Below are 16,513 nucleotides of genomic sequence, written 5' to 3' on the forward strand. Positions count from 1 at the left end.
AAATCCAACAGTGTTTATAGCTGTATTGGCTGCTTCTGCTGGTGGCCAAATTATTTTAAATGTCAGTAAAATATTTGAAACTGAAAATTAGGTATGATAGCGATAGCAAGGAGAGAAACTATCTAATGTTTTATACAAAGCCATTCATTCTCTGATCAGAATGTACACTTGTTTATATAATTTTCCTCCTCTTACAATAACTTGATGGCCTCCTTTCTTTATTTTATTGTACTGTCTTGACAATGTAGTCTCCTATGGCCCCTAATTATTAAATTTCACGAGTGGAAAGATTAAACTCAGAATGCAAAGACCCAGAAGAAATGCTGCTAAGTATTCTAACCAAGGTGTTAACAATTCTGCCTGCTCGATGCTTTAACGATAACAATCCTTTCTGCTGTAGGCACAAGGCCTGAAATTTTGGAGGAGGGGGGATAATCGATCACATTGATCCCAAGGTCCAGAATTTTGGGGGAGGGGGGATAGTCAATCACATTGACCCCAAAGCCTAAAATTTTGGAGGAGGGGGGATAATCGATCACATTGATCCCAAGGTCCAGAATTTTGGGGGAGGGGGGATAGTCAAGCACATTGACCCCAAAGCCTGAAATTTTGGAGGAGGGGGATAGTCAAGCACATTGACCCCAAAGCCTGAAATTTTGGAGGAGGGGGATAGTCAAGCACATTGACCCCAAAGCCTGAAATTTTGGAGGAGGGGGATAGTCAAGCACATTGACCCCAAAGCCTGAAATTTTGGAGGAGGGGGATAGTCAATCACATTGACCCCAAAGCCTGAAATTTTGGAGGAGGGGGATAGTCAAGCACATTGACCCCAAAGCCTGGAATTTTGGAGGAGGGGGATTGACCCCAAAACCTGGAATTTTGGAGGAGGGGGATAGTCAAGCACATTGACCCCCAAAGCTCAACAGGTACTTAATTGTAAATAATATATTAAAATTTTCATTTATAACTTAAATATTTATGTTTGTCCATTTGCAAAAGGTTAAAATAATAATTAGTGAAACTTTGTAAACTACTATCATGTATGATTCATTGCAACAAAATATTCTTTTCTACTCTAGGCATAAGGCTTGAAATCTTGGGGGAGGAGGCTGGTTGATTAGATCGCCCCCAGTATGCAACTGGCACTTAATTTATCGACCCCGAAAGGCAAAGTCGACCTTGGCAGAATTTGAACTCAGAACAGAAAGACAGACGAAATACCGCTAAGCATTTCACCTGGCGTGCTAACTCGAAACAAAATGTTAACACAGGAATGCTAAGTTTACAGTCAAAAAAAGGTAAATTAGTTTATAGAAAAAAATCTACTCCATCTCTTTTGTAAAAAATTGAATAATTTATAAATATATCTATAAATTTTTTTATAAATGTAATACAAAGGCACTTGTTTGTTAAAAGTACATAAACATGCATCATACATACATACATACATACATACATGAATTGACTTTTAATGAGCAATTTAGCAATAAATATGATATTGCTTACTAACATAGGCACAAAGCCAGACAAAGAGTATAGCTGCTTACATCAACCCAGTACTTGCCTGATACTGTATTTTATCAACCCTGAATAGATGAAAGGCAAAACTGACCCTGATATGGAAGGCTCAAATTCATAACCTAATGACATATTGAAAACAATACAAAGTAGCTTGTCTGTCACTCTATTGATTTTGGTAACACATCTCCCTTACCAATAAATAATATATTAACAACTATAAACAGAATTAAGACTAGTCCGATCCAGATGATTTTAACACTTGACTCATCTTGAAAAATAAATAAAATTCCTCATAAAACATAAAACAACAACAACAAAATGTTGATTTCCACAATCATAACAATCCCCAAGTTCATATAATGCCTAATATGGGCATATGCCTACTCAACGTATAAGGAAATTAAATGGAATAAATGATGATGAACTTTTGAACAAGACCAAGTTTATTCAGAATGACTAAGAATGAATGTTCACATATCCGTGAACAAAGAAAGGTCTTGGAGTTAGAACTTTTGATGGCTGATATACGGTCTTCTAAGATACTAAACCTTGGTTGTAAATATTGGTAGTGCTTTCCTTGCTTGGAAAGGTGACACACTGCATTCTGCAGCACTTATTATACAGGCTCCGTAAAATAAATACATGGTGTGAATTCTGTATAACCTTCATTTTTCTATCTGTTACATTAAAACTTATGATTAACTTGGAAAAACAAAAAATGACAAGTTTATAAAAATATATGGTAGTGAAATTTAAGTTGATACATAATTTCATATAATTCCTTAAACCTTTTCCTTTTAAATAGCAAAAAAGTATGAAAAAATAACAAAGATAACTAGCATAGTTTCTATATAATATTACAGATTTTTTTAAAAATCACCATTACATTTAACTGTTTTTCTAATTTAAATAATTTTTTAAAAAATTGAAATTCGATTAAAAAAGAAAAAAACTAACATGAGATTTCCAGAGAACATAAAAACTACAATTATTTAATGATCACATACCATAAAGCTAAAATAATTTGTACATCCTTCTTAATACAGAGAAAACTTTAAAAAACTTACATTCTTGAGATATATTATAAAGATTATTTTAACTATGATACAAAGACAAAAAGATCTACATGATAACAACAGCCAGGTAAGTAAGCAAGGCTTTCTTTTTTTTTTTTCATCAAATTTATACCAATATCTCCAAGCAAACTGTCCAGCTCACAGTTTCATAGGCAGCACCAGGCAGTTAGTGAAATGAGAGTTTGTACAAGACTTCACACTAGCATTTCCACGAAAGACTCACTCAATTTGATCCGGATGGTAGTCCTGAAGTGAAAAACAGAATGTGTGTCACTCCACAAAGAATGAGTCCTCAAGAAAGTCAGTGCAGTTTTGAGACAGATTGCTTAAGAATCAAATTCTTTCCTTTGATGGTTTTCTACTTTGATAAAAGTTGCTTTAAGAAACTGTCCCAGCTACTTGCCAAAGGCCAAAGTGACAACACTCCTCTCTCCCTCTTCCTCACTCTCCATTGGAGGCCCAAAATATTAGACTCTGTATCACTAATGGCAACTGAACTTAACAAATATGAAAACCATCACCAGTTACTTAATCACTTAACAAACCAGTCCTTCAATTTATTTTACCAATTTCATTAATTCTATTTTACTAGATTGGTATGACACTAATTAAAAAAATGTTCAATAAAAAAAAAAAAATTGTAAGGTAGTAATTGCTTTTAGCCCCAGATCGGCTCTGATCAAAGTCATTCCAGCCTTGACAATCTTGTCTTTTTAGGGGTAGCTAGTAAAAGGGTAAAGACCCTCTTTGGTCATGAATGACCATGGGGTTGCACCTAGAAAGTTCCCCTCTGAGGCACAAGTTTGGGCAAGGATGTTTATGGAAGACCAGTGGTTGTCCATGCATGCCAACCTCCCCTTTCCATGCCACCAATGTTATCCGAGAGGCAAAGGCCAATACAGCTTGGCACCAGTGATGTCGCAACTCATTTCTACAGCTGAGTGAACTGAAGCAACGTGAAATAAAGTGTCTTGCTCAAGAACAGAACACGCAGCCCGGTCCGGGAATCGAACTCGCTACTTTATGATGGTGAGCCCGACATTCTAACCACTGAGCCATGTGCCTTCACTATACTAGTAGCTAGTATTACGTAATTTAATGTATCCTTCACTTTTTTTTTAAGATGGTGAGACCATGTAAAAAATAGCACTTTCTTCTTTTCATTATTATTTCTCAGTAGTGAAAGATAAAAATTTAACATTTTAAATATCTGTAATGTAGTAGATGAATTATTAGTTGTTAGTACACTTGGAGCAGCTGTTATATAAAAAGTATTAGGTGTCAACCAGGTATAAAAGAACACTAGCAAAACACTACAATGATGTGGAGGTGATTAATAATAAAAAGAAATCCATAAAATCAAAATCAAAACTGGACTTTCAATATTTTTCACAATTACACTAGTACATGGTAGCATGTATTGAAGCTTGGTATGAAATACTAATAACAGAATGCTCCAGCATCAAGCAGAAAACAAACAAACCAATCAAGAGAGAAATCTAATTGATTATAAGTCACTTCAATTAATTGCTATGGACCCCAAAATTATTAAGATAATCTGTGTAATCTACACGGTAGTCATTAACAGTTAAGAAAATGAGCAGCAATAACCTCATAGCTACAATATGGACACATTTTCAAGAGGAATGAAATATTTTCTTAAATTTTGAAAAGTAACCAATAAAGAGAAGAAAGATTTCCATGGGATATTAAATTACTTGATACACACACACACACTGTCCATGTTCCATCGGTTGGACAGTTTGGCAGCATTTTTCAGATCCAAACACAGCATCAAACCCCAATCTCTTCTTTGGCATGGTTTCTGTGGTTGGGTGTTCTTCCTAAAGCCAAATCAATTTTACAGCATGTGCTAGGTACGTTTACCATGGAGCCAGCACTAGTAAAGTTGCCACATAGTTGGCAAGACTAAGATCCCCTTTGATTGAGTGGGGCAAGAGTAAAGAGAGAAGGTAACTATGGGATGAAGATATAAAGTGTGAGAATGAGGGAGCAGAGCAGAACGGATTTCTTGCTGCAGAGGAGCTACATAGCTACTTACATTATAAAGAAAGATAGATAGATAGATATGCTAGATTGAGGTTATTTTAAAGCAAATTTCAGAATAATAATGAATTATTTACCAATTGGGGGATTCAATACTGAGAGTAAAGTCAAATTTATTATAATCTATGTTGGTTGGTTCTTTAAATTTTGCTTGGTATCTTTTTCAACTGAATTAGTTTAATAAGCTACCAGGTGAAATAAAGTCCCAGAAGTCTCAAGCAACACAGACTATATATATATATATATATATATATATATATATATATATATATATATATATAAGTCAGTAAATAGTGGGGATGTGTTAACCGCACGTGGAGAAATAATAGGAAAATGAAAAATAATAATAAGGCAGAATACTAAACTGGAAGCATATCTTAATAAAGATTTCCTAACCGGCTTTCATTGTGAAGCAAATTTTCAAGAAGAGAGAGAATGAAAATGTTTTTTACAAAGAAGTACAAAATGAAGAAAATAATATATAAAAAAATAAATATACCCATACATTATATTGTCTTTGAACTTCAAAAGCTCAAAGACAATATAATGTATGGGTATATTTATTTTTTTATATATTATTTTTTTTATATATTATTTTCTTCATTTTGTACTTCTTTGTAAAAAACATTTTCATTCTCCCTCTTCTTGAAAATTTGCTTCGCAATGAAAGCCGGTTAGGAAATCTTTATTAAAATATGCTTCCAGTTTTGAATTCTGCCTTATTATTATTTTTTCATTTTCCTATATATATATATATATATATATATATATATATATATTAATATTAAAATGTCATATCTCTTTTACAATTTCATCTGATAATAGTGAAATTTGAGAATAAAAAAAGAGGGGTTTTTAAAGTAGAAAATAGAAAAAGTACTACAAATATACTAAAAAGTAATAAAATTATTTAGCATCGACCAAAGAGAGATTGGGAATGAAATCTGTCTGGACTTGACACTAAAATTTCAGGAAGCATTTTTTTTAATGGTTGAAGAAGTATAGTTATTAATCTAAATTACAAAATTATGAACACACTAATTATGAATGATAGATAAATAATCTGACTCAAATTCTGCACTGATTTTAGAATAGTTTAAAACAAAAGGCAAAAATAAAACAGCAAATAAAAGTGAAGGAAACAGAAGTGAGAGAAACTAAGGCTAGTGAAACTAAGTGGTGTATTTTGCCACAAATAACAAACAATTGAATACAGTCGGGGGAAAATTATGGCTAAGTGACAACAAACCGATGTGACCACAAACAAAAGACAAACAGACAGACACATAAACTACCTATATTTGAAACTATGAAATAGTCATGTAAGAAACAGGCTAGAATATATTTGATAATAAAATATTCAAAATATTTACTGTTATGGCTTAGCCAGAGGAGGAAGGGTAGAACACATGCATAACCTTTTTATCAAAAGCACTGAGATTTAGTGAGTTATACAAAGACTGAAGATGTAACCTGAAGCTTATAACAGTGGACTCTTCCAGAGGTAGCCAAAGGCTAGGTGGTAAACTGATTAAGCTGACCAATACAAAAACAAGAATGGACCTAGAACCATGTGGTTGGGAAGCAAGCTTCTTACTACCAAAATATATATATATTTATTTATTTTCAGCACATGACATGATGGAATTATGTGTCATATTTTCAACTAGAAACTCTCTAAAGTTGTTCTTGTTCATCTCAAGATAAACTCCAGCCTAGTAGACTTATGATCAAATGTATTTCAGTTGTAATCACCCGCTCTCCACATGGTTGGGTTTTATTTATTTTATAGATTTCAGACAGTGTATCTAGGACAACAGTATTGAATGTAGCCTTCCTAATTTTAAAGCGGCAAGGGTATAATCTGTGCGCCATTGGTTGCTAGTTCATACAAATCAAGCAATGATTGGTAATGTAGACATCCGGTACATTGCAATTACAATGTAATATAAGCTAATTAAACAACATCAGTTTTTACTTATTTCATATTTAATGACTGCTTGAAACTGATATGTTTGAGTTGTGTTAAATTTTCTAATAGATCATCTGAAGTATATACTTGAGAATATTTTCATCATTATTATTATTGTTATTATTATTACATTATGTTCTGAGTTCAAGTTCCACCAAGGTCAACTTCACCTTTCATCCTTTCAGGGTTGATAAAATGAATACCAGTTGTGTACTAGGACCAATAGACTTTTCCCACTTCCCTGAAATTGCTGGCCTTGTGCCAAAATTTGAAATCATTATTATCATAGTTATTACACAAGGTGGCAAGCTTGCAGAATCATCAGGGAATCTTACAAAATTTCTTGCAATATTTCTTCCAGTCCTTTACGTTCTGAGTTCAAATCCTGCTGAGGTCAGCATTGCTTTTCATCCCTCTCATGTCAATAAAATATAGTATCAGTCAAGCACTGGAGTTGCTAGAATCACCTGACGCCTCCTCCTCAAACTTGCTGGCCTTGTGCTTAAATCAGAAGCTATTATTATTATTATTATTGTTGTTGTTATTACTATTGAATGCGAGAGCAGTGCATGCCTTCAAAGTGACGCTAGGACATAAATATACCCCTCATGATTAGCCATCTGATAAGGGTACACCAAGCACATGCATCACAACACCATGTGTACAACAAGGTGTTTTCATATCAAGATAAACAGGGCATGACCTTGTAGGTGGGACCCAATTAGAATTTTCTTCAGTTCAAGTAACCTTGCTGAAGAGGTCCCTGAATAAAGCTGATGAACAAAACACCCATATTTCCAGAGGTGAATTATTCAAACCCCAAAGAATTCCTCTCGACATATAGCTATGACGCTCCCCCACTATTCCTGCTAGTCAGCCACTAAGGGACATGCTCAACTGTTTAAGGTCAAACAACTGACAAGCAAGTCCATCTTCCACACCAAGACAAAACATGTACATAACACTTCTGACCAGTTAAGATTGGAAGCCATGAGAGCCTACAAAGGTGATAAATTGGCAGAATTGTTAGTGTTTGAGTATTTCTTCAGGCTCTTTACAGTTTAAGTTCATATTTCAATGAGGTCAGCTGTCATCCTTGAGGACATGATAAAATAAACGCACAGTCAAGTACTAGGGTAGAGCAAAGCTGTTGGTATTGACAAATTCTAACCCACAAAATTACTGTCTTTTTACCTATATTAGAAATCTTGTTATTGTTAAAATCATTGGCGCATCAGACAAAATGCTTAGTTCAAATTCCACTGACGTTGACACTGTTTTTCATTCTTTCAGGGTCATTGAAACCAGTACCAGTTGAGCGCTAGGGGTCGATGCAATTGTTTATGACCCCCTAATTGATTACACCAACCGCAGGATTATTATTATTATTATTATTATTATTATTATTATTAAGGCAGTGAGCTGGTAGAAATGTTAGCATGCCAGACAAAAATGTCTAGTGGTATTTGTTTCAACTTTACATTCTGAGTTCAAACTCTGCTGGGGTTGACTACCTTTCATCTTTTAGGGGTTGATAAAATACCAGTTGAGCACAAGGGTCAATGTAATTGACTATTCATTCTGTAAAAACTGCTGGTCTTGTGCCAAAATTTTCAACATTCTTCTTCTTCTTCTTCTTATTATTATTAAGGCAGCAAGCTTGCAGAATCGTTAGCTTGCTGGGCAAAATGCTTAGCAGCATTTCATCTGTCTTTATGTTCTGAGTTAAAATTCTGCCAAGGTCGACTTTGCCTTTCATCCTTTTGGGGTTGATAAATTAAAGTATCAGTGAAACACTGGGGATCAATGTAATTGGCTAGTCCCCTCCTACAAAATTTCAGCCCTTGTGCCTTTAGTAGAAAGGATAATTATTATTATTATTATTATTCAAATAATTTCAAATTAAAACTTCAGTGAACCTATTAGCTCTTTCTGTGTGCATATGATCATTAATAAAATGTGCCGACACAATCTAGTGTACACAGACAACAGAACGTCTACAAAGAAACACAAGATTTTTGAAATTGGGTTTAAAACTGAAAACAAAAAGATAGTACACATATAAACCACCAGTAACTCAATAAAATTGTAACTGGAATATTTCTCAGTACACATGGAGTGAGTGATTTTATAAACATACCATAATTTCTGGCTTTAAGTCTATGGACAGTGAGTGAAAAGCTTGGGGGCCGACTAATAAGATAAACTGACTTTGTGAATGTGCAGAGTAATTTCTAAATAATGTTGGAGTGGTAGGAGAGAACATCAAGAGATGGTGTACAGAAAAGAGGAAAAAATAGGGCACCAAGATAAATTAAAATAACTTTATGAACAATGTGGGGTAGTTGTATATCCTACACCACACACACCATACATATGAAACATTAACTTTATTATTTAATAACACTGCAGTATGTAATAAAGCAAAAAAGGGATAGGCTATTGAGGATAAAGGAAGCTTGAGAAAACAGAAGTGGTATTGGTGTATGATGAGAGTGAAAGGTGAGAATATATTTCAAATACTTGAGTAGGGATAAAAAAAGTGTTAAAAAAAAAGACATTTATTTCATAGGAAGAAGTTTTATTGTCCAAACTTGACTGACCCATAAAGTGGGGTGGGGGGTGGGGGTGGAATGTTGAAAATTTACAGATTATGAGTACATTAACAATGACGACAATGGTAATTGTTATTGAAAAATGCTATGTAACTTGTCATGTAATTTGCTAGCAATGGTTCACATTATGTCCCATGATGGTCTTTTGCTTTTTTTGAGCGGGAGGGGGGGGGTGCCTTTTTAACTGAGAAAAAAAGACAAGATTAATAAGTGAGTCTTTCAAACATGCAACAAGAATGACTAGAGTACATAATATAAAAAAAAAGTCTGTCTTCTTGTGACTAAAAATAGTCTTTAATTTTGTATGAACAAAAAATGAGAATTAAAACTAGGACAGAACTTTATAATATAATAAAATTGTTGTTAATAATATTGGGTTGGTGCATAATTATTGTGGCTTTTTTTTCAACCAAAACAGCAACATGTAACAAAAACATCTTTAAATGATTATTCCGGAGCATATTCACCATCTACTTCAATTACTGCTGCCCTAATTTGCTTGGCAGATGGTCAGACCGTCATTTAAAGATGCTTTTGTTAAATATTGTTATTGTTTTTGTTGAATAAAATTTGTTGAAAAAAAGTCGCAATAATTATGCACCAACCCAATAGTTTCAAATTTTGGCACAAAGCCAGCAATGTCTGGGAAAGGGGCAGGTCCAGTGTCTGACTGGTATTTATCATACTGACCCTGAAAAGATGACAGGCAAAGTCGACCTCAGCAGAATTTGAATTTCAAACGTAAGGACAGACAAAATGCTCACTGGCTAACGATTGCTAACGATCCTGTCAGCTCCCCACCTTTAAGAAACCTTTCAACGAAAGGCACAAGACCTGGAATTTGGGGGGAAGGGAGCTAGTTAATTACATCGGCCCCAGTACGTAACTGGTACTTATTTCATTGACCCTGAAAGGATGAAAGGCAGTCGACCTCCGTAGAATTTGAACTCAAGTGTCTTCCCAACACTTAGGGCAAAGATATACATTGATAGGCTATTAAAATGAACATACCAGATTGTTCATTTACAAAGTTGGTGTGGGGGGAGGAAGAAAAATTTAAAAAAAGATTACATCATCATCATCATCGTCGTTTAACATCCGCTTTCCATGCTAGCATGGGTTGAACGATTTGACTGAGGACTGGTGAAACCAGATGGCTACACTAGGCTCCAATCTGATTTGGCAGAGTTTCTACAGCTGGATGCCCTTCCAAACGCCAACCACTCAGATTACATGGGTCATAATTGTTCTCATAGCAACAATGCTCTTCTCAATAAGAATGAGTGAGATGACGATGAGGATTTTAAAATGGAATGAGTAGCATAAAAGGAGAGATGGAATCGTGAAATATTAGACCTCAATTGTTAATTCTTAATAAACTTGTTATAATATACAATTATAAAATCAACGTTGGTTATAAAATCTGGGGCCAGCTAATCAAAGAAGATTCTTTCCAATGTCTTCTTAATTTGGTTCTACTTTCTTTAGATACTGAGATTGCAAATGATGCCTTTTTTTTTGTTTTTGTTCTAATATGGATAATGTTTCTACCATGTGAAACATTATACCGGAGGTTGTAAAATAAAATCCACCATTAACTCTCCAATGTTGTTAGATAATAACATTTTACTGGCCTTCTAAGAGAAAAATTAATTAAAAGATAATACAGGAAAAGTAAAACAAAAAAAAAAAAAAAGATAAGCTTAATCCAAGATTATCAAGCCTCACTAATCCCTTCAGAATAAAAAATAAGCTAAATGAGAATAATACAAGCAAAATTCATAGATATTCATAAATAGGTACAGACATCAGATATCAACCCTATGATTTTGGGTTCAACCCCCACCTGTGCTACTTTGGGGAAGTATGTGCCACTGTAGCACCAAACCAACTAATGTCTACTAAGTGAATCCAGACTGGGCGTTGTGAGTGTTTATTGAGTGAAAACACCTAAAGCTCCACGAGGCTCCGGCAGAGGGTGGTGGCGAACCCTGCTGTACTTTTTTTTTCACCACAACTTTCTCTCACTCTTACTTCCTGTTTCTGTTGTGCCTGTAATTCAAAGGGTCAGCCTTGTCACACTGTGTCATGCTGAATACCCCCAAGAAATACGTTAAGGGTACACGTGTCTGTGGAGTGCTCAGCCACTTGCATGTTAATTACACGAGCAGGCTGTTCCGTTGATCAGATCAACTGGAACCCTCAACGTCGTAAGTGACGGAGTGCCAACAACAACAATATATGCACCAACTGTGTAAACAACATGAAATACATAGACAAATGAATTAAATGCATAAACGAGAGAAAAAATGGAAAACAGGACAAGTAAGCACAGAGAAACGACCCTTCATCAGTTGTCGGCTGTCTATCTACTCCTCATTTCGAACATTCAACGACAATATGAGTCTTCAAAGACAGTTGCTTCCATAAATTCTAAAATAAAATTTAGGATTTATGGAGGGTCAAAGTTGGGAATAAAAACAGGACAGTGGAGACGTACAAGGAAACCGAATGAAAACAAACATGGAAGGTCATTAGACCAGAATGATAAATTGGCTAGTCGCAATTTAAAACCAAAAGGCATAAGTACAAATGTCACTAAAAGTGACTTCAGGTGTAAGTAGACACCAGCATTACTAGAAATAAGAGTTAGGACAACTCATCTCTTTTGTCAGCGATAGATAAATGCTCTTGTAACAGAAAAATGTTCTATTTGTGGTTAAGAATTGTTTTAGCTCTTATTTCTAGCAATGTTGGTGCTTACTTGCATCCTTAGTCACTTTCAGTGACGTTTGTACACGTATATATATAGGGGTGCAAGAGTGGCTGTGTGGTAAGAATTTTGCTTCCCAACCACATGGTTCTGGGTCCAGTCGTACTGTATGGCACCTTGGGAAAATGTCTTTTACCATAGCCCTGGGCCAATGAAAACGAATGGATTTAGTAGGGATTTATTTACAGGGACGTAAATAAACCAACACCCATCATCAAGCAATGGTGGAGGACAAACACAGATACAAAAACACACACACGGACTTCTTTCAGTTTCCGTCAACTAAATCAACTCACAAAGGCTATACTAGAAGACACTTGCCCAAGGTGCCACGCAGTGAGACTGAACCCGGGGCTATGTGGTTGGGAAGCAAGTTTCTTACCCACAGCCATACCTGCACGTATATATGTATACATTTATGTTTTACTTGTTTTAGTCATTGGACTGTGGTCATGCTGGGGCACCACATTGAAGGGTTTTAGTTGAACAAATTGACTCCAGTAGTTATGTTCTTTGAAGTGTGGTAGTCATTCTAACAGTCACTTTTGCCAAACTGCTAGAGTTATGGGGACATAAGCAAACCAACATCGGCTGCCAAGTGCTGGGGATGTGCAACAAAGATACACACACACAGACAGGCTTCCACACAGTTTCCATCGACCAAGCTCACTCACAAAGCATTGGTTGATGCTGGACCGTAATAGAAGACTCTTGCCCCAAAGTATTGCATAATGGAGTTTGAACCCAAAACCACATGGTTGCAAAGTGAGCTACTTAATCACAGTCATAGCTGTGCCTACATTATGTTAATCTATATTTGACAAACATCATCGATTTTTCTTTTTTGTTTAGTTGTTATACTGAAGTGTGTATGTGTGTGTGTATATGCAATTATATTAGTGTTTATATCAAGTTGTATATAAAAAAAAAAAACAAATTAACATGAAACTGAAAGGTTATTCAATAATTTTTAGTAGAAAACAGAATTATTAACTTCTATAAGGAAAAGGTCGAGATTGACAATGACTTCAAAGTTTTGACTTGTATCCTTTATCAGGCTGTCAACCTCAGCCCTTTCTTTGTAAGAGTGTGTATGTGTGCATATTATATATATATATATATATATATATATATATATATATATATATATATATATATATATATATACACATATATATACACACATATAGGTTTGGTAATACAAACAAGAAAAATGTAACTCAACAGTGTGTGTGTGTGTGTTTATTTTTATTTCAATCTGCAGAAGTTACAAAGTGATTCAAGGGCTAAGAGTTTAATGCATGTTTGGTAAGCAAGCCCCACATATGAAACTTTCAGCCCTTGAGTCACTTTGTCTACTGATTAAAATTAAATAGGACTGAATGTACATACGTAGGTGAGCATACATGTATTCAATCTTATTCTGCAGTCTGCAATTGGATATACATGCCAAAAAAATTTTAAGCAAAGAGAAAATTGCCAATATAATGATACACACGAGAGAAGAGAATGTGAGGAACCACCAAATGTAATTTTTCAGATGACCTGTTTTGCTTTGTGAAAAACTTATAAACATAATAATGCAGAATGGAAGAGACAGGTTAGCCATTCAGAAACATACAAAGACTGTTAACTTCACAAAAACATTTACTGTTTGTAATGTGGTGTCAACATTCTTGTCATCTGAAACTGTGATTTTGACACCATATTACAAACAATAAATGTTTAAGTGAAGTTAACATTTCTAAATGGATAACATGTTCTCTTTCATACTGCAATTCGTTTTAGTTTCAACACAGTCTCGGATCAGAAGACTTGCCATGCAAGTACATCTCCATGATACAAATATGTACATTAAAATAATAAATAAAGATTTTACTTTCTTTAGAACAATGCGATCAGTCAACAAATATTTCTGACAGAAAAAGCTATTTGTTATTTTTTCTCTCTATATGTTATGATGCATGCACAACTTGAAAACTATTGAAAAGAAGAAATATCTTAAGAATTCAATCAAGCCATCAAATAAATTTTAAACCAGCATAAACCATGGCCTCTTTAACAATTTCAACCATATGAAAATGAATTACAACTCAATAATTCAATAATAAAACTCTAAGCTATAAAGAATTCACAGACAGTAAGCCTATCAAGCAATTATTCTCATCATCAGCTGCCTAAAGGATATCACTATGGTTTCGACACCTGGGCACAACCATTTGGTCTGGCTTCTTTCAGTTCCTGTCTACCAAATCCAAGGCTGTATTGGAAGACACTTGCCCAAGGCACCACACAGAGGAAGTGAACCTGAAACCATGCAGTTAGGAAGTGAACTTATTAACGACAAAGCTCAGCTTGCACCTCATAATACACACACACTTCTTTTATTCTTTTGTTTGTTTCAGTTATTGGACTGCAGCCATGTTGGGGCCACCACTGTGAAGGGCTTAGCTGATCACACCAGTCTGCTATTTATTCCATTGGTCTCTTTTGCTGAACTGCTAAGTTAAATGCACATGAGCAAACCAACACTGACTGTCGAATTGGGATGTTGGGCATAGTTTGAGTTTACCAACTTCATTCACAAGATACTGGTCACCTCAAGGTCTTAGAAGAAGGCATTCATCCAAGGGGCCATACAACAGGAGTGAACCAGAAACTATGTGGTTGCAAGGCAAACTTCTTAACCACATGGCCATGCCACACACACACACAATATTCAACAAAGTATATCAGCAAAGGTTTTAAACAGAGGTTAAAAAAATTGAAGAACTAGTAGCACCCTCCTGAACACTCTCATTGTTAGAAGCCCAGGAGACCACGATTGGCTTATTGGAAATCTGTAGCCAATGACATTGTTCCTAAAATTAGAATTTGCCTCTATCAAGACTAACGAATGTGTGTGTGTGTGTTTATAGCTTTGTTTCTCTGTACTGACATTATTGTTCAGCTGCCAGAGACAATGTTTACGTTTCTTGTAAACACAAAGGTTCAAAAGCTCAGTAGTTCATATGAAGTTGTGGAATAAAAGATGTTCTTCAAAACAAGAATTGTAGTCAGGAAGAGCATAAGACCACAAACTATTGCCATCCCTAGTTTAGTCCGTCTCATGCCAGCATGGAATAAAGTATGCAGCTGTTATATACTTTTGGGTCTTAGGGGGAGAAAAAAATTTTTTTTTAATTATTCAGAATAAATATACTATATACCAAAGTAAAGGACTAGCATTAATGAGAGCCACTACATAAAAATCTATACCTATGTAAAATCATAAAGACTGTTTATACTTCAATAAGTAGGCAAGTGTGGGTTTGCTTCCCAACCACAGGACTTCTGCTTTGTCTTACTAAGAGGCATCTAAGTCAAGTGTCTTCATCGTCGTTTAACGTCCACTTTCCATGCTAGCATGGGTTGGATGATTTGACTGAGGACTGGTGGACCAGGAGGCGACACAAGGCTCCAATCTGATTTGACAGAGTTTCTACAGCTGGATGCCCTTCCTAATGCCAACCACTCTGAGAGTGTAGTGGGTGCTTTTACGTGCCACCGGCACGAGGGCCAGTCAAGCAGTATTGGCGACGGCCATGCTCGAAATGGTGTATTTTACATGCCACCTGCACAGGAGCCAGTCCATTGGCACTAGCAACGATCTCGCTTGAATGTCTTTTCACGTGCCACTGGTACAAGTGCCAGGGAGGCGATGTTGGTAACGATCAACGGCCACACTCGAAATGGTGTATTTTGTCTTCTAATATCATTCTGAGCTGACCAAAGCTGTGTGTGTGTGTGTGTGTGTGTGTGTGTGTGTTTACATCTGCATTCTACAAAAGCTATGATCATTGTTGTTGCCATGTCTCCTGTCAAGAAATTATCCACTCCTTTGAAGATTTGTGAAATAAAAGATCCTTTACTTGAAAATTAGGTAAGGGTTAGTGACAGGAAGGGCATGAAGCTGTAAAGCAATGCCTCAATAATACATTTGTCTGGCCCATCCTAGCTTGGAAAAGGAGATGTGAAATGGACAAACAACACCAGCAAACTATATGATCCTCAGTATTAATTTACAAAAACTGCTTCACTGAGTTTCCATCATCATCATCATTTAACGTCCACTTTCCATGCTAGCATGGTTTGGACGATTTGACTGGGGACTGGCGAACCAGAAGGCTACACCAGACACCAATCTGATCTGGCAGAGTTTCTACAGCTGGATGCCCTTCCTAATGCCAACCACTCCGAGAGTGTAGTGGGTGCTTTTACGTGCCACTGGCACAAAGGCCAGTCTGGCAGTACTGGCAACGGCCATGCTCAAAATGGTGTTTTTTACGTGCCACCTGCACAAAGCATAATACTAATAGCATTCAATATATCTTAACACGGATATACAATAGAAAGCCACAAAACTGTGGTATTTGTCTAAAGAAAGCATCTTGTATAGACATATAGTTCTAAAAAGCACAGAAGAATATCAATAACAGATGAAAATCAT

General features: G+C 35.6%; 1 protein-coding gene across 12 annotated transcripts in view; it reads right to left on the minus strand.

Moving 5' to 3' along the window:
- LOC106875088 (protein kinase C and casein kinase substrate in neurons protein 1) overlaps nucleotides 1-16,513 on the minus strand; it is a 151,968-nt gene that overhangs the window by 37,501 nt on the left and 97,954 nt on the right. The gene's annotated exons all lie outside the window — the stretch shown is intronic.

This window comes from Octopus bimaculoides, chromosome 11 (assembly GCF_046866305.1).
Source record: "Octopus bimaculoides isolate indiv1 chromosome 11, ASM4686630v1, whole genome shotgun sequence".
NCBI classification, from domain to species: domain Eukaryota; kingdom Metazoa; phylum Mollusca; class Cephalopoda; order Octopoda; family Octopodidae; genus Octopus; species Octopus bimaculoides.